Source organism: Protopterus annectens, chromosome 3.part0 (genome assembly GCF_019279795.1).
Source record: "Protopterus annectens isolate FY-2018-M chromosome 3.part0, PAN1.0, whole genome shotgun sequence".
Lineage (NCBI taxonomy): Eukaryota > Metazoa > Chordata > Ceratodontiformes > Protopteridae > Protopterus > Protopterus annectens.
The window spans coordinates 436,187,533-436,208,997 of NC_056731.1; positions in this window are offsets into that span (position 1 = coordinate 436,187,533).

Below are 21,465 nucleotides of genomic sequence, written 5' to 3' on the forward strand. Positions count from 1 at the left end.
CTCTTTGAGGACATCTAACAGATGTAACAGACATGATGCAGCATTAAGAAGTCACACAGGTCTGTTGCACACAGCCAGGATATCATTAATGCCCATTTAGAAAAGCTCCATGGAGACATGTTGGTCTAACTCACAGATGAGGAGAGTCAGGGTGAGTCTATACATGCACGCATCTTGTGCTGTAACCCCCAAATCAGATGGATGCATGTTGATGTACAGCCTTCTACAGGAACATAGTGTGCATGGAGGGTGTATTGAAGTGTATATTCAACCATGTCAGGAAGGTGTAGGTGATGAGTCACATGACAAGTGATCTGTGATGTTGTCATAGCCCATTGATTCTGTGTGACAGGCCTGGATAAAGGTAAGACCATGCTAACTAGCTAGCCTCAATTGGCTTAGGGCTTGAACACAGTCCCCCTGCAGGGATCATTGAAAAACTCTCCCAGCTTGAGATTAAACCTTATGTCACTAGATGGGTGACCAACTTTCTCATTGACAGAACACATACTGTGAAAGTTGGTAAATCAACCTGTACCAGTACAGCTGCCACTATTAGTGTACCCCTTGGATTTGTGCTTGGCTCTTTACTGTTTGGTATGTATTTCTCGACAGTTCAGGCTACAGTACATGGCCTTTGGCTTATTGCACTTGCTGATTCTTGCATACTGGGCACAATCACTGAGACCACCTATGATAATAACGTATTACAGGAGCGGCTAACACTGGGAAATGTTTGGTAACAAAGCCACATGGTCTGCAAATAAATGCAAAAATGTGTCTTTATTTTGGCCTTCAACAAAGTGGAATTCCCTGCTAATTACAGCATTGACAACAGTCCTGCTATGTTGAAACCCAGTGATGCAAGCACTGGGAACACACATATATAGCAATCTGAACTGCGACCATCAAGTGTCCACACTGGTATTGAAAGCCTGTGTTGTGCCTATCATAAGTCATGCCATCATCAAGATCTCAGGATTATATTACAGCACTGTATTCGAACCTCATAAAAAACTAATATAGAGTATAGTGCTCTCTTTTGCATGTACCTTACCAGAGAGACCATGGGGGTTACTCATCAAGAAAACGCAGTGCCTACAAACCATGCCATGATGTACATGTATAGACTGAAATCCATGTCACTGTAATCTCTATTGTATAGGATGAGGTAACTTCTGCCTGGACTTCAGCCTGGTCTCTGACCCTGCCTTGACGGGAATAGTGTACATCCACAAATCAGATATAGCTGATGGCATCAGCAGTGTCTGGAGAGGACAATATGGCAATAGCAGTGTCCAACATGCTGGTGTAAAAGGCTCTCTGTAATGTCAAGCAAGTGCACACTCACACACACACACACACACACACACACACACACACACACACACACACACACAAAAAAACAGTTGACTGCATTGAGAATAGAACCCCAACCTATCTAAATACACAGACTACAGAACTCAGTACTTTATGCTAGTGCCACAACACAAGTCTGATTTTTGCAGGGCTGCAGGACAAACTATAGTGGATGACATCAGCAGGACATGTTGGGGAGAAGATATTGAGAAGTCTGCATGAAATGGGTGTGTAGGCATGGTCTATGAGAATGGATTGAATAGCAAAAATATCTAATGGCTGTAACACCGAAAATGCCGTTCATAGAAATCCATTTTTGGGGGGCTGCACCCCCCCCACCCCATCCCCGCTAAATATATATACCAACTCCAAGATCACACTACAGTGAGGAAAGGGCAAATTTCCTGATTTTCACTTTACTGTGATCTCAGAAAATGGATTTCTGTGAATGGCATTTTTGGTGTTACAGCCATTCGATCTGTTGTCATAGACTTGTGTAAGCATGTGCAAATATGGAAATAATGTCAATACATGAATTGGAGGGGTGACTGTAGAATACACACTTCTGTTCTTTTGGCTAGATGCACACACACACACACACACACACACACACACACACACACACACACACACACACACACACACACACACACACACACACACACACACACACACACACACACACACACACACACACACACACACACACACACACACACGCAGTTGACTGCAGTGAGAACAGAACCCCCTACCTATCAAAGTACACAGACCACAGAACTCAATATTTTACACTGGCACCATGGCACAAGTCTGTGTTTTTCAAGGCTGCAGGACAACATATAGTGGATGACATCAGCAGGAGATATTGGAGAGAAGATGTTGGGAGGCCTGCATAGGTTCATAACTTCATGGGATCATAGGAGGTTACTTGGCTAATGGCCATAGAGCATTTACAAGCCTAGCCATGTAAAAACACAAGTAGCTTTATTGAGCATAGTTAGATGGTCATTGTTAGCAGAGTGATTTTGTGATCAGCATCGACTGCCCCTATCCATGAAGGACATAGGTACCACCCCAGGGGTGAGTTTACAATAACCCATCCAGCTGTAAAGGCTGCACTTGAATAAAATCATTGAGGAGCACTGCTTCACATGCAGTGATAGCCTATTTCAGAGGAGTGGCAATCACAGAGAGATATATCTGTCTCCCCAGCAAGTTTTGTTTGTTTCACAGGCTGGGTTGAGGTCCCTGGAGCAAGTTATTCTTGTCCCATTTGATTTGCAGATGTCCAGCATTTCCAGTAGTGCAGGGTCTGAGACTGCTCTGTAGGCCAGGCATAGGTCAGCTCTCAGCAGTCTGCATGATACTGAGTACAGTGACAGGTCTTTCAGTCTTTCCATGTATGTCATGTTTTGGAGGTCCTGGATTCTCCCGTTCACAAATCTCTGTATTTTCTCCAGTTGCTGCAGGTGTCTGGTAAGGTACAGACAGAAGGGAGCATTATACTTAATTAGTGGTCTAATAAGGGTCGAGTACAGGTGAGCTATGACCTCCCTGGTCTTGGCTGTGATGTCCTTATTTATGAGTTGCACAATGAAGAATGTGTGTCTCGCCACTATGGACACATAGTGATTGAAGTGTAGATTGCTAGTCCAATTTGTGCACGTCACTCGAATGAGATAAGTATAGCCAAACCTGACATTCATTTTTCTCCATTTCCCTGTTTGTGCTAAGCTGCACATTGTGCAAACACTGCCCCCCCCCCAAAAAAAAGGGAAAAAAAAAAGAAAGTTGAAATGAGGAAAAGCAATTTATGACATACACACTACACAATGTTAGTACACTTGAAATATTTCTAAATAGGTCTGGATTTGAACTCTCACTCCAATGAACCTTCAGAACACAGTAAGGGTGCCTTATCCCTCTTTACCACACAAACACCTTTACAGCAAGGAACTGAGATTATTCCACATACAGCCAACTGCAACATCATCTACATTAATATGAAACCATATAACAGTTATTTGTATTTTTATTAATTTTGGACATAGTGCACTAAGTGATCACACAACCAGTTATGAGTATTGCTTGCAAATATACAGCTTTGTCTTACCTCTCTGTGTTTGTTGCTCATTTTTCTCTTATATTATGCTACCTTTTCTGTTTCATTTGGGAACAGTTATTTTGTAGTTATGTGATACTTACATGTATTATCCTTCCATTGTCTTTTAGGACACCTAGAACTATGTCACCTAGGTGTCTCAGTCCTCAAAACATTGCTTACACTACCAAGTAACAACATGCAAGGATATGCCAGTCATTCATATTATTACACAATACACTCCAGGTTCAGCACTTACCTTGCAAATCTAGTAGTTGCAACAGTTTTAGTCCAGGACTGACTCTCTGATGCTAGCAGTACACAGCTATTAGTTGGGTAGGGAAAGGTTGTGAGCATTGACTGGCATCAAAGTTACTATATGTATGTGCATAGGAGGAAGGTTTTAGGCCCTTAGATGATTAGTGAGTGTGCTATATGTTATCTCTTAGCCAACATGAGGGCATACTGAGCACACTAACTTCTGTCTACACCCACAGCAGCTGCTGTTCCCCCTCTGACTTCTCAACTGCATGTTACTGTGGTGATCTTGCCATTGGTGGTGGGATGTGTGCCTCTTCCCCTTGTTGATCCTGCTGAAGCTGTTTTCTCAGGATGATGTTGTGTAGCATGGCACATACTCTGAATATTTCAGTACATGTCCATGGATTGTACTGCAGGGCTCCCTCAGATGTATCGAGGCAATGGAACTACAACTTCAGCAGCCCAAACACACACTTTATGATATTTCAGGTTTGAGCATCTGCATCATTATGCCATTCTACAGCAGGTGTGTGTGCATTTTTGATGGGTGTCATCAGCCATGGTTCCAGTGCATAATCTGCATCCCCCAGTAAATGACTCTGTGGGATATCCCACCTAATTAACATTTAATACAGCTAGGAGGTGTGCCAGATATGTGAGTTGTGGTTGCCAGCACAAACAATCAAGATGATTCCCTTGGCATTACACATAACCTGGCAGTTAATAGAGTGGAAGCCCTTTCTGTTAATGTAGAGCCTTCCCTTTTCCCCCAGTGGTACCTTATTTTCTACATGTGTGCAGTCTATGGCATCCAGTACTACAGGATGGAACTCCTGCATACTTCTGGCTCTATCCTCAGTAGCATGGGGAAAATATATGTGGTCAATATCATGTTGTAGCATAGCATTCAGTAATTGATGGAGGATCCTGGATGTTGATGCCTGTGACACTCCAAGCATGTGCCCTGTTGGTCTCTGAAAGTTAACTGTAGCTAAAATTCTAAGTGCTAAACATACCTTTATTTCTATTGGGATGGGTTCCCCTCGGTCTGCCCTGGCTCTGAGTTGAGGACAACAGAAATTGCAGAGTTCCTGTAGTGTGTCTATCCACCCTGTAGTCCACTACAATTTCCACATCATGTAGGTTGTGATAAGTTACCTGGGGTGTGAAACTTTTCTTCTTCTTGGCCTTGGTGTATTAGCAACAGCAGTAGCATATACTTCAGCTTGTTGCTCGTACACATGAATTAAAGCAACAGCAGCCCCTAACATCATTTCTGTGTAGACTCCTTTCCATGGCTGTATTCCAGTAGGTTTTGGAATTCACAGGGAAAATCAGCACTGAGTCTACACAGTTGCTTTATAGCTTGTTGAAAAGCTCTTCCATCTTGGATTGGTTAATTAGCATGCAATTTAGCTGCTTATGCTATAATTTGCATTCCATGTTACTGACCTTGTTTACGTGGTCGTGCATGGCTCTAAACACTGTGAATCCAAAACAGTCCACTACCATGTGTACATCACTGCGCAACATGCACACAGTGCAAATGGACTGTGTAGGCTTTATTGATTCTGGCTGACTGCAACTTTAAGTAACTGGATTAATGTACAGTTTATGTTATAAAAGAAAGTGAACCAATTTTTTTAATGGTTTCTGAAGAAGTCTCCCGAGAGAGACAAAAGCACTTTAACTGATGAGTACTATTTTTTTGTTCACAGTTTGTGATAATAAATTTATTTTTACCCATTTCCAAGTGGTGTTTTCCTACTGATTTTGCTTGGTTCTTAGTTGTTTTTCAGTATGTGCCCCTATTCTATATGGTTACACCTAAACCACAGTCAACAAAGTTCTCTCCCAGCAAAAACTATGCTATAAACTGTCAAACTTTCCAAACAAATGACAAATTCTTGCCAGAAATCCCAACTTGAATATGGGTTACCAATTATTATTCTCCATTCCAGCTTTAGTAGCCAACTGCTACAATGTACCATAAACACAGTATGTCAGTTTTTGCTCACTGCTAACCCTAGACTTCATCATTGTGACAAACTAAGGAAATTCCATTGGCTAACAGTACAAACCAGACTTCATTCCTTCTTAACACATTTATCCTTTAAAATCATTAAACGGCAGCACTGACCTTGACTTTGATTACAACTGCCAGTTAATGAGCTAACATATCCACTTAACAAAACTCCAAACTAAGTAATCTTGTTAAAAAGACAGCAAACATTGAATGTCTTTAAAAAAAACTGAAGAAGCACCTGACTAAATCTTGACTAAATCCACTGAATTCTCTTACTTCAGAGTTCATGGTTAATCAGAGTAAACTGGCGACTCCTCCAATGCTAGCTCATTAGGTAGAATATAGTTCCACAGCCATTGGAATGTTCTCCAAATTCTAATCTGGATTCCTACAAATATGTTTCAGGGTAACCAACAGTTTGCACAACAAAGAGGGAACACATTGCACTGCAAAACTGACATGAATAACTAAGTAGGGTCATATTGCAGAAGTAAGCAGATAGTTGTACTTCAAGGAGGTAGATGACACAGAAGGGAAACAGGGAAAGAGCAGTCAAGCTGGACACTACAGGTTTCATAAAAGGGAGTGCCAAAGCAGAAATGGAGATAAAGCAGGTAGAACAACATGCTAAAGCAACACAGAAAGCTAAAGAAGGGTTGGAGAGAGTGCACTTTTATTTTATTTTATTTATTTTATATTTTTTTGCAAAGAAAGGTCCCAATATTGTATATACTGAGAGAAAATAAAAGACCAGATTTGGGAAAAATGTAATAAGAAGGCAAGGAAAGGAGTATAAGCAGTGTGAGCACACAAACATACATGAAGCAGTCAGAAAAAAAGTGCCAGATGTGCATAAACTAGGTGGCAGTGGTATAAGATACACATAAATAGATAGAGGGTAGACAAATACCTGTGGAGTGGAAAAGGTGCCAGCAGAATGACAGTTACTGGCCACCCCAGAGGGACATTACTTGGATACAGTAGGTAGAGGTCATATGCCTAGGTGAATGGTGGCATGGGCTAGATCAACCTCTGATGGCCTAATGATATTGGCTAGCAAATCCAACAAGTCTCATACCAGCTGTAGGGGGGGGTTGAAACATGGTGATCTATTGTTCAGACAGCTACCTCTACTATAATCTGTTTAGCATGGGCCAGAACCCCACTAGTGAGACACCCCACCCTGCTCAACCACTGCAGCTGCAGCCTCAACTTGGGTGACTACAGGTGGCATCTGACACTCTTGAGCTCAGATGGAACATTAAGAGCTGCAGAAGAAAGAGATCCAAATGGAAGAGTACCATTAGTAATTACTTTGTATAGTTGCACACCATATATATATATATATATATATATATATATATATATATATATATATATATATATATATGTATATATGTGTGTGTGTGTGTGTGTGTGTGTAGTACATTTCTGGAAATAGGATATATTAGCCTACTGTACCATAAGTCACTGCTGCTTCGCCCAGTAGATGACAGTGTTATTTTCCCACTCTGCTTGTGCTGAATGATAAAAGGGATGTGAAGGCCACTACATATAACATACAGATGTGACTGAGGCACAGCTTACTTTGCAAAGCTACAGCAGCATACACAGGCAAAAGCAATCAGAAGCCTGAAATGGTACTCAAAACCCCAGACATATACTGCACTACTATGTGATGCACTGAAGGAGAAACAGGGCAAGGTTTTCTCAGCTGGGGAAACAATCTGCATTACAACATGTAGATACAATGAGAAAGAAGCAGCTATAGTACCACAGCTATGTACAATGAAGCAGAAGGATAAAATTGTGAGTATACCCCCAAGGATGCTGCCATGTGCTCTACCCCACCAAAAATGTAGTGGCACAACATTACATCTGCCAACAGTAGCACAAACTACATACAGACAGAAACCCACAACAGCTATCCTGATAGATTCTGGGATCTTTCAGAGGAAACATACCTTATTAGGAACAGAATTTAGAAAAATAGGAATACAGGTTATTAACTGCATAATCACACACACACACACACACACACACACACACACACACACACACACACACACACACACACACACACACACACACACACACACTATATGATAAGATTCTTTGAATCTTGAATCTTTGAAAACACTTACTATACCATCTGGGGCATTCTTTCCTCACTTTTGCTTCCACATCCCAGAGATCTTCCAGGTGGCATCTGCACAGCCATTGTATTAGTGTCTGCACTGTTCAACAGTATGGGGGATGCTGGACCCCTAATCAGCTGGTTTACCAGGCCACACCTGGAAACCACCTTTTGGAACAGACCTGCATAAGATCCTTGAATTGGTTAAATAAAAGAAATAACATTACTTTATTCTCCTTTAACACACTGTGGTAACTATCATATTGACAACACGCCCCTAAGAGTTGACTCAGCTGTCAGGAACTTGGGGACACACATAGACAGTAATCTAGCCTTTGACCTTCACATCTCTAAAGTAGTGAGGAAATCCTTCTATGTTGTGCAACTTATAAACAAAGGTATGACATCTAGGTCCAAGGAGGTCATTGTTCCACTCTATCCAGCATTCATCAGAGCTGTTATTGAGTGCAATGCCCCCTTTGGTATGTACCTAACCAGGCACATCCAACAACTGGAACATCCTTGAGGTTCCTCACTAAAAGAAATCAGGAAGTAACATGTCCTCTACAGCCCACCTCACTGCCCTATCCCTGAATTCTGTCTCCTACAGGCTGTTAAGAGGAGATCTACTCCTGGCATAAAAGGCATTATCAGACCCCACCCTGATGATCTATCTGCATATCTGTGAAAGAAACAGCACCAGAATTACTTGTTCTAAAGACTTAAACCTTGCCTGTGATATAAATAGGACCTGCTGGAGAGACAGGTGTGTATCCCAGAAACTACCCTTTCTCTGGAACTGGCTCCCCATCCATGTGAAGCAGAGCTCCTCCCTAACCCAAATCAAATGTAACTTGGACAAATGGATGGAGAAAGGAAATTCATCCTTGATTTGGCACTTATCTTTCCAATGGACACAGACAGCCTGCACATGGTTCAACTCCCAGGCCCCTGCTTGTAAATATTTAATCTCCCAATCCCCCGCGTACACTTATCAAGGGTACCAGATCTTGTCAGATATTTGAGATGCTTGGCTAGGCTTAAAATGGCCCTTGTGGTCATCAGCCTAGTACACACCTATGAGGCACTAGCACTGAGAATCATCACCATGAATTTGCAGCAACACAAAACAGCAGCCTGAGAATTGCTGCTTACATGTGATTTTGAATTATTTCTAGTGTATCTTAGTTTCATAACATAGTACCACATGGATACACATACAGTCTGCCTATGAGAGTAGTCATATGTGGCATGTCAGTGACAAGATGTTGAATGTGTCTGCACCTTATATCACCAGTGTGCTTTAGTGAAAATAGCAATTCATAGACACTGGCAGATTCTATCCTCATTAGCATAAATACAGTGCAAGCATTTATGGCCAGGCCATCACTGTAGGTATGGTAACATGACTGTTCAGTACATGCCTGCCTGCAATGTACACCTGCAGTTAGAGAGTGTGTAGGCTATGCATCTGTATCCATGTGAAGGCAGATAATGGTAAAAAGAGTGGCACCACCTCCATCTTCAGTTTGCCCTAGGCTGAATTGCACCACTGTTTATCTGTGTGCCCCTGACTGAGGCAAAGCAATGGCTACACTTCTGAGTGTATATTTGCATTACTGGATTGGACTTTACTTGCTTGTTATGAACATTTGTGCAGAACCTAAAGGCTGCCCCCTGTCCTGCTTCTCCTTCACAAGGTGTGCTCATCTGTAGATGGTACCACTGCTATTGACATCCTCACTCTTTATCACTAGCACGTTATACTTGCCTCCTTAGCCACTCATGTTCACCTATGAGCCAATCATTTTTGCGTCCAGGAAGTCCCCATCCCCTACAACCCTTAGTGGAAATCTAGCCATATATTTGTAGAGTTACATCACTACCAATACACATCTTACTAGCCACTTGGATATCCCAGTGTTTAGCACATTTGCAGGCTGCACCATCCACCAATCCTTATACAACACTGTCATGTGCTCTATAGCCACCCAACATATGTGAGGCAGTGCTACTTCATTGAACTCACATATTGCCTGTCCACAAATATGGAGTACTCTTTGTTAGGTCTGTGTATGTCCTCCAGTGGTAATGGACAGCAGAGGTTAGACAGGGTCATCTTTTCCAAGAATAAACTCCTGTTATAAGCACTCAATACCTGTGAGCAACATCTGTTTGGGAGAGGGGTGCCCACCAAACTTCTATGGAACCATGTGTGGGATGCAGTGGTCCATAATGCCAGTGCCATGGGTAAGAGAATCTATACAACATTGGAATACCAGCAGCATGCCAATAACATAAGATGGACCTTGGAGAAGGCACTCAATATATGGGTAAAAAGGGCTACAAATGGATGGATGCCACCTTCCACTGCAACCTTCAGAGATAATAAGTCAGTCTTGACATCCTTCCATGGAGACAATGATGGAATAGGTATCATACTGGCAGTGATGTTTACAGGTTCTAGGAATGGCTAGGTGCTTTACATCACATATGGTGACAATGCAGATTAGTAGTCAAAGTGCACACACTATACAGTGACTGCACTCGGAATGATATCAAGGATCACATACTGATGGGGGTGTGGCCAAGATGCCAAAGAGATAACAGCACTTTTTAGATACTCTGCCTAATAGAAGTGTTTTCTGACAGGATTTTTTCTTAATATTATTTTCAAAACATTTAATTTTTCTCTCACTTATACTTTTGGATATTGTGGTTTATTTTTTCCACAAATAATTCAATTTTGCTGAACAGAAGGTGAGTTTTTTCTTGTCAGAAGTACTGCTGTTGATTACAACAGACACTGTCAGTCATGAGTCATTCAAAAGCTTCTCCCCTGGAAAGTTCTTTGAAGAAAGAACTACAAACAATAATCTCTAGTATTCAAGATCTTTCCATGAAAATGGACAATTTAGAAAAAATAATGGAAAACATGAAGAAAGAAAATAAAAAAAACAGAGTTGAAAGAGATAATTACAAGACACACAGATCAGATAGTAGAAATCAAAGAATCTCTAAATGAAATAGATGGAAGACAACATGAAAATGATAACCAAATTGACTTCTTATTAAAGCAAAACACCCTACTTTCAGACAAGTTGGAAGACTTAGAGTCAAGATCACGAAGAAATAATATTAGAATATATGGTATACCAGAAAAAATGGAAGGAAACAACATAATACAAATTTTAAATGACTGGTTACCCAAAACTCTAAACTTGCTTGAATCTCTTTCTTTTGGGATAGAGAGAGCTCATTGGTTTCTCTCAAATATGTCACTGTCAAAAAATCCTAATGCTTCAAGATCCATCATCGTCAAATTTTTATTATTCCAGGACAAGGACTTAATTCTGAGGTCAGCCTGGTCAGGTAATGCTATACAAATAAATGGTCGAAACATAAGATTTGACAATGACTACACCTCTACTATAATAACCAAAAGAAAGCCTGCATTCCTCTCATTAAAAGTTTGAAGAAAGCAGAAATTAAAGCACAAATAATTTTTCTTGCCAGAATCAAGATTAATCTTTCTGAAGGAACAGAAATATTTAATAACCTTGAAGATGCCTCTGAATATGTGAAAAAAAATAAGATACTGGAAAATGTTGAAGATATGGACATCTCCTTACCAAGCTTAAAAAGGCAGGCAACAACCGGTAAAATGTCTGCAAAAGATAAAATAAGTAACAAGCTCAAAGGGAAATAATATAAATGAAAAATTCTCTAATTCCTTCAAGCATCGGAATATCCCTTTTTTTGCTGCATATTACCCTCTTCAGGAAAAAATAAATACTTTAAGGTAAAGTCATTACAACTTTTTAAATTTATTTTTATTTATTTATTTATCTTTTTAATTATTTATTAAACTAAATATTTTAATCTTTGCACATTACATATTAGAAAATAGGTACAAAGAAAACCTTTCATTATTTGATTTACATGAATGCTTATTAGTTTTGTCTGTTGTAAAAGCACAGTAAAGAGAACCGGGAGTCCTTCTCGTTAGTGAGTTATATGAGATAACACAATTTCTTTTCTGTCTGTTATTTGTATTCTTCTTATATGATAGTGATTAAGTCTTTTTAGACCTAAAATGGTAATGGTTAGTAAAGTTTATGTTAGATACCTTAAAATTATTTGTAATGATTTATGGTCATGTTAAATCAAATGTGTCCTTACTGGGAACGCTTCCGGCTGTGTTGGGGTGGTTTCATGTATATTTGGGAACTTTGCGTCGCTGATAGATGTGATGTGCAGACACATATGATGTTAATGACTAATTTTCTTTGAAACCTTTGGGATGTCTATTTTCAAAAGAGTTGTGTTTCATGCGTTTAGTTCTGAGTTGATGATTTGGGGAAGCTTATAGATATGGAGGTCTGTGATTTAGAGAGAGAAATTGATTTCTCTTATCAAATATATGAAAATTGTTTAACATCTCTTGTTTTTTTCTTTTTTTTTGCTTGGTTTCTCTCATGAGTATCTCGTGAACCTTTAGGATAACATTCGACTGATCTCACAGATCAAGCTTTTAACCGCCAAATTTCAAGAGGCAAAAGAATGTCTCCACGAGAACTTTCAGTGATGCTCTCACTACACAGCAACAATATGCTCTAATATGTATTTTAAAGAAACCTTTTATTGACTGTTAAAATCCCATTGCATATTCATGAATCCAGAATGTGCCAGTTGGTCAAAAAACAGAACAACGGAACATTTAATGTCAGTATATATTTAGTAATTAATATGAATAAGCACAGTTTGTTTTGTAAATAACTTGTAAAGTTAATAAGTTAAAAATGAAAAATGGTGTGGTAAGCATTACATTTCTGCATAAAATGCTTGGTGCTTGTGTACTGTTGCAGCCAGTTTTTTGGGATTACGAAAGGCACATAGTTGCATACAGATGGCTGCCTGAAAATTTTCAGCCGGCTGATGATAGTTGCTGATAATGTCTGGAAGGTGTGTGCGGGTTTCAGAAGCAGCAGACTTTTTAAATTGCATGAAGTACTACCCTGGTATCATCTGTTGGCGTCTTGATAGTATGGAACATGTTAGTCATGTCTGTCTTGTTGTGAGTCACCATTGAGAACCATGGTTTCACATGCATTCTTGAACTGCATCAACTTGTGGTATATGCCATTTCCAGAAGTCCCATTAATTGTTTTGGTCATTGGGAGGAATTATGATTGGCATTTATAGTTAAACATAAGGACCTGTCGTTAAAACACAATGACATATACAATGGAACAAAAGTGGTTGTGGTAGTGCATGGGTACCAAATATTTCTTAAAGGCATGCCATATATGCACAGATAGAACAGCAGAATACTTTATATGTGTATGTGTGTGTGCGTATGTGTATGTGTGTGTGTCTGTGTGTGTGTATGTGCGTATGTGTGAGATATCCGAATATTGGTAAATGTTCACATTGTGAAATGATTTGAATGGTGCAGATGTTGTCTCATATAATATACCTGCTGATTGGCTTTTAATGAAAATAATTATATAAATGGGTACAGAAATGGAGTGTTATATCTTTTCTGTTCTTTACGTCTGCTCATTCATGAAGTTGTTACACCACTCTATAGTTGGTAAATGTGCTGTTTCGCTTTGGATTTCAGCACACTGGCTACGATTTATTCTGTGACTCTTATGGTACTCTTTAGGTATGCAAATAGTGTGAATGAATAATATTCTAAAGCATAAAGTCTAATAAAGGTGCTTATTCATAATTAATTGATGTTTATGTTGCTTTTCTATGTAACAATACTTCACGAAGCATATCCCCTACAGTAGTGCACTCTGAACACTAGATGGCAACAGCCGCAAAGGGACACAGCAAAAACACAGGCTGGTTTATTTTGTAACTCTTTATGTCAAAAGATAATCAGAGGAAATACATTAACAATGTGATGTTCAAAAGTGTATTGCTTTAGAATGTCAGAGTGCAGTGACTTCATTTTTCAACGTTTTTTATCAAATCATCTATGGAGTCAATATTAATGTTCATTATTTAAAATTGTAATTTTCCTGTCCCTGGAAAGCAAAGTAATTGTTATGTCAATTCTGCCAGCTTTGTATAACTGCAAGTTTCACTAAACCAACTCTTTCTATTCTAGGGATTTTTCTAATATGAAGAAGTTATAATTAAAACAGGTGATTTTATATGTGCTGTGTAGGAAAGCAATGAGTTTGTGGGCTAAATATCAATATGTTAGTTTCATCCAGAACACATTGTCATAAAAATTTTTGTCATAAACAAATGTTTTATTTTGAACTCCATTGGTTCTCTAGATGCCTTTCTTTCTCTTGTCAAGATATGTGATTATTTTGGTGTTCATTTATATCTTGACTATCTATCTAGTTATCATAACACACATTTTACTATTGTTTTGCAAGTAAACATTGATGTTGTTGTGATACTACTGAAAAGTTCTTACATGGTTTTATGTTTCATGACAGGTTTATATATATATATATATATATATATATATATATATATATATATATATATATATATATATGTATATATATATATATATATATATATATATATATATATACATACAGTGTGGATTCTTATATAAGTTATGATTTCATGCAGTGTGATAGCTAAATGTTTGTATTATTTAGTCTTGACATAAGGAGAGATGAAATATTATATCAAAATATATGCTCTGAGAAGTTTCCCTATTAATTTGAAAATTACAATACCTATGGTAGTTGATACTCTGCTCATCTTACAAAAGTCCAACACAATACTTCAGCTGCCCAAGAGATGCTTATGATAAGGAAATGTTTAGATAAGCTTTGAGCATAACTTGAAGAAAAGACTAGAAGAAAAGAAAATAGATCTATAGGTTATATAATAGTTATCTCCTACATAATTTTAGAAGTAGGTAAAATAATATCTAAATGAAGGTTTGTTTTTGTTTTTGTTTTCTTTTAATAGATTTGAAATATAACAAAAAGATGAAAAAGAAGAAAAATTATAAGATAAAAGAATTCTCAAAGATATCTTATTATTATTAATATATTTTAGAAATATAACCCATAACTTTTTCTGGTATATATATCCCTATCTATTTATTTATTAATTTTTAACTTTTAGAATTTTATTTTTATTTTATTTTATATGTACAAGTACTATAGTAATAGAAATGTTCGAACTCTAAGGTTGTGGTCTTAATTTAATTACCTAATAGACCCATAGTAACATTTATACATCTTGGAGAGTTAATAGGTTCCTAGTTTGTTGGTCTAATAATATATTAGGTAGCTGCATTGGTGAGTAGTAGTCTTGTGCACTAATAATGATAGCGGTTGGTATTGATGATTTATTCATCAATCCAGGAACTAGATGTTTCATGGTTAGTTTTATATATAGTTATGTTTTTATGTTCTCTGAATTTTATCCATTGTTTGTTTGTGTCTTTCAGCTTTTCCCGATTAGGGGTCGCCACAGCGGAACTCCAGTCCGCTAATGATTGGCAGTAGATTTTTTACGTGCCGAGTTTGCCAGCCCTGATGCACAACCTTCAACAAAGGTATGCCCATTCACGCATGTCTCCACACAGAAGACGCTCTAGCTGATAATCGAATGGGACAAAATCTTATTGTGAGGCGACAATACTACCGCAGCACCACCACTGCAATTTTATCCATTGTGTAAGTCCAAAATAGTATATATTTGTCAAAAGTATAACTTAAGTAATATCTGTATTTAAATGTTTATCTTTGAATGTAAATGGTCTTAACAACCCTACTAAGAAAGGAGAAATTGGCTAAATATCTGGCTTCTAATAAAGCTGATATTGTATTTATGCAAGAAACACATATTATGCAGAAAGACTTAGGCAAAATATCTTTTAATGGATGTAATATTTTAACCGAATCTCATTTCCAAACTAAGAGAAGAGGAACAATGATTTTATGGAAGAAATATTTACCAATTCCTAGAATAATTGATACTTTCACTGATAAAAATGGCATGTTATGTTTAGTAGTATTGGAATTAAATAAGAAATATTTCACTTTAGCCAATGTCTATTGGTTACCTGGTATTGGTGCTAAATCGGCAAATAAATACTTGGAAATAATATTAGCAAAATCCAAAGGAGATATCATCATGGCAGGCGATTTTAATTGTATCTTATCAGTTAAAGTTACTACTAAAAGTAGTAATGTTAAGATACAAGCCAAAGCTAAAAATTTGATTAGTTTTGTCTTGTTATATATATATATATATATATATATATATATATATATATATATATATATATATATATATATATGTGATCAAAGAACAGAGTTCTCTTAATTTTACACATTTCTCTTATAGATATGGCACTCAGACAACCATTGATAATGTGTTTATATCTGATAATTTAATACCTAAGACACATGATGTTTTCATCACTTCTTGCCCTCTGTCAGACTACAATGCTATAATATTTAAAATTAATATTAAACCGAATGATTTTATTCATTGGCAGAGACTACCAGCTTATATTATTAAGATAAAGGGATTTAAGGAATGGTGTATTAATAAATTGAATTATTTCCTTGAAATTAATAATAATATTGATACAAATAAAATAATTATTTGGGATTCTTTAAAGTCTTATCTGTATGGGAAAATAAAAACCTGGTGTCTTCATAAGAGGAAAGAATGGGACAAAGAATTATTCGCCATACAATTGAAAATTGACACTTTAAAAATGAAACTACACCCTAAAGATATGGGTTCTAACTTGGAATTAAAACAACTAAACCTTGACTATTTAGAAATCCTTAGTCATAAAGTAACAATTAATCTAGAGAGATTAAAATTGCAAACATATTCCTCCAACCCCAAACATATGTGCAGATTAGCAGTTAAAGAGAAAAATTTGACTAAAAATAGACATATAACAGAGATAATAGATACTTCTAAACACAAATCAAAACACTTTTCAGATCTAAAAGAAATTTTGGAGATTTTTTGTTCCTATCATGAATCCATGAATAAAACAAATCTAAACTTTACTAAAAGTAATTCAAATGTAGATTTTTTAAGAAATAATATCAATAACAAACTTTCTAAGAAACAAAACAATAGATTACTTAAATCAATATCATTGATAGAAGTTAAAGACAGAACACAAAACCTTAAAAATAATAAAGCCCCTGGTCTTGATGGTATAATATGTGAATTATAAAAAATCTTCCCTGATAATGTTTTGAAAATATTAGTAATAGCACTTGAAGAATTTCGAACATGTGGTAAACTTTTTCCTTCATGGAAATATTCATTAATTTCTCCCATTCTAAAGCAGGGTAAAGATTCTAAACTTGTTTCCTCATATCACCCCATTTACTTGTGAAATATTGACTATAAAATATTCACTTCTATATTAGCTAATAGACTAAATCAAATGATGCCCACTTTAATAAACAATGATCAGGCAGGTTTTATATTAAGGTTAGGTTCTGAAGAAGTCTATTGATTTTAGATGAAAGCGCTAAACGTTGTATGTACTGAATAAAAGTGAATTCGGAGATCAATTGTGCCGGTGTTTTTGTGGTCCGTGTACACCGTGTACAGTAGAACTTGGAAGTATATTCGTGGTTGGTGTATGTAACTCAGTTGACTGGTTCTACAATACGTGTTTTTACAGGTTTTATATTAAACAGAAAAGTTCATGATAATATTTTTAGACTCCTAACCTTAATAGATTTTGCAAATAATAAAAAAAAGAACTTTCAGTCATTAGCCTAAACCTAGATAAAACATTTGATTCTATTAATTGGACATATTTATACATGGTACTAGAAGAATTATTTTTTTCTTCTGATTTTATAGATTTATAAAATAAAATATGCAAATGTTCTATAGCTTATATTAAAATTGGTGCCTTTTTATCTGGCCCTCTTAAAATACTAAAAGGCACTAGGTAAGGTTGCCCTTTGTCTCCTTTATTATTTGCATTATCAATAGAACCCTTTGCAAATTTTATAAGAAACAATGTCAATATAAGAAGTTTTGAAGTGGATGCAAACTATTCCTCTAAAACTCTACTTTTTGCTGACGACATCTTATTAACAATTGGCAATACTGATTTATCGATTGACCATGTTATTAGATCATTAAAACTCTTCGAAAAGATCTCAAGTCTTAGTTTTAATCAGAATAAAACAGAAATGATTCTTATAAATAAAAAATTAAGTAACACCTTATCTATTCATAATAATTTTAATTGGACCAATGACAAATTGAAATATCTAGGGATTTATATTCATACTAAATGGAAAGACACTATAAAACCAAATTATAAAATTTTGTTAGAGCAAATTAGAGAGCATATCATTAAATGGAATAAAATGCTCCTTACCATGGAAGAAAGATTATCCCTGATAAAGATGATTTTATTACCAAAAATTCTATTTTTTCTTCAAGCGCTACTAGCTCCTCCTGCTAGGAAGCAACTAAAATATTTAAATTCTTTATTAATTAAATTTCTATGGCTTCCTCAAAAACCGAGAATTAAATATGACTGGCACTATAAAAATTGAACTGAAGGAGGAATTGCTTTTCCTAATCTTGAACTTTATGCAGATGCTATTATTCTTAATATAACAAGTTTATGGTTAAGCCCGAAATACTCTTCAAATTGGAAATATTTACATAAAGCAATCCTATTAAGTAATATTGAATCTGTAACTAAGGGTATAGACTACTCTGAAAATATTAAGTTTTTCATAGTAATTAAAGAATTCTTTTTTAATAGTGAGGTGAAAAATTTAAAATTTATTCCTATAATTAATTATATCTTGCAAAATTTAAAAAAAGTAATAAATAAAAATCTACTAACTAATAATTTATCCATCCTAATGTTCCCAATAATCTTAACCAATGGTTGTTTGGACTCCTTTAACATGGCAAAAATAAAAATTATGGAAGAAAATGGTTTAATATTTTGGCACCGATTTTTAGGAGACAATAATATCCATGGCATCACTTATCTCTTAGCTAGATATAATGCCTCCCATAATAATTGGTTAAATATACAAATCTTTAGAGAGTTTATCCTAGCAGAATCCAAGAGATATCACTTTTCTGGTATAACAGACCTTCCCAAAAAGTTATCTATCCTTTTTGAATTTTCCCATTTAGGATATAATGTAGGTATTTCAATATCTAGATTTTATAGTATTGTTAGATCTGATTCAAAAATATCAGAAAGCAATTTATGGAAATACAAGATTAATTTCAATAACACACAATTATCAGAAAATGATAAAATATTAATTCTTAAATCTGTACATTATACATCTTCATCTACATATTGGAACATTTTTACTTGGAAATTTATCCATAGAAGTTTTATTACACCACAAAAAGCCACTAGAATAAACAAGAAGGATTCTTGTAGGTGTTGGAGATGTGATGAACTATTGGATGCTGATTGGGCACATATGTTTCTAGAATGTAGTACAGTAACACCATTTTGGACTGAGTTTAAAACTTTATTAAAGCTTTGTGGTCAGACAGATGCAAAATTTCTAATTCTTTGTTGCTTTTTAATGCACCAATGCCAAGGTATGTTCCATTAAATCAAATGAAACTTCTTTGGACCCTTCTTGCTATAGCAAGAAAAATCATTACCAGAAACTGGAAATGTAGAAATATCCTCTCTTTTAATTAATTTATATCTCTTACTAAGATTATTTGTAGTAGGGAATTACAAACAGCTTTGTTACGTACCTCAAATGTGACTCATAAACAAATTGCATGGATAAAGCTCAAAAGATTATTAGACAGAATGTAATCTTTATTGAAGACTTGGCAACTATTTTGGTCTCTGTATATAGTTTGTATTAATACACTGTGTTCTATCACTTGTGAAATTTATGTAATTGTTTTTACTATTTGAAAACCAATAAAAACAAATTAAAAAAAAAAAGGATCACATATTGACCACTACTCATGTGCTCCATACCTCCATTGGATGTTCATCCTCAGGGGTCTGTGAACGCAGGTAACTGTAGGATAATCACCTGCATATAGCCAAATGTCTTTAACATGCACACCACAGGACATCATGATTTGCAAGCTAGATAGTGCCACTCTGTTCTTTCATGCACTATGTGTACATATGAGAGACCACCACAATGGTGACTGCTGTAAAGGCTGGACAAGAACAACAAATTGAGATCAGCACCTCCAGTTTCTAACACTGTTAATTATATGGATTAACTCATGATTAGTATGGGAGCTTACCAGGGATCATGATTCATATAAATGGGGCACCCATGTGAATGACACCATTGCAACTGTTGCATGTGGGCCTGTGGATGTAGACCAGTGCACCATATTGGACATGCAGAGCCTATCATGCCAGTGTCATAGCTAACTCCAGACATGAATTTGTTGTTCAGCCTCAAACAACTGATGCACAGGGTTATAATTTGGGCATATTCTGCAGCCACTCACACAAACATGGCATTTGCTTGGCTTCCAGGAAGATGTTATTCATAGCTACCAAAACCTCCAGGAGACAGTATAGTCCAGGGATGATGCCATGATTTTGCTCTTGTGGTTCATAGCAGCACACAGCAGCACACACTGCATCTATGCTTAGCTGCATGCAGATGTCAACCAGTGCCACCATAAGTACCCTAAACCCCAGTATTGCCAATGGATGTGGGTGTCTGCATACCCCTGGTGGCCACACAGGATGAGTACCATATTCAACACAGTCTGCACCAGCCATAGTTGGGGTAGAAACATACCTCATCCCACACCACTCAGTAAAAGCACCTCAGGTGAAGCACCCCATGCTCTGCCCTACTAGATATTCTGTTGGAACTATTCTGACACATCTGTCTTGGGGTCCTGTAAGTTAGCTATATCTACCCAGTGCAGGGAGCCCAGTGCATGGAAATGTACTGTTCCCATAATCCACCATTGCAGTGGCACCACTGCATGTGTCCATAGTTAATCCCCCAACCAGTCAATAGGTCATCCTCCCCTTCTTGACCCACATCACCACCTACATTAACCAATAGCTCCCAAACAAACTAGCTGTATAGATAACCATGTGTCCATTTGTCCTCTCGCAATTCTGCAAATGATGACAACTGTGAGCCTTACTACTCTCCTTCCTATGTAGCATAAGTGGAGATTTTGATGTACAGTGTGACCAGTTTGCCATGTACCATCCAGCATATCCTTTGCATCCTTTTGTTCTGTGTGATAATTTACTGCCACTGTGTATATATTATTGTCTTTAGGTGGAACATTCATTGCCTCTTCAATTGTCTTGCTATATATTATACATATGTAGACACTATTAAGACAGCAATCGTAGATGAAGAGGTAGTATGTTTTATGAACATGGGATACATATCAGGTCACTGATGGCAGTTTAGCAAGTTCCATGTCTATGCGATGGTTATGTTGAAAACCACTTTTAGTGAACCAAAACTAAAGATTTCTTTCAGAGAAAAAGCCTCACTGCACCCTACATGTAGGTGATAGAACTCTGCACCCTACTAACTTATATATGCTTACCCATAATGGGAAAATGGCAAA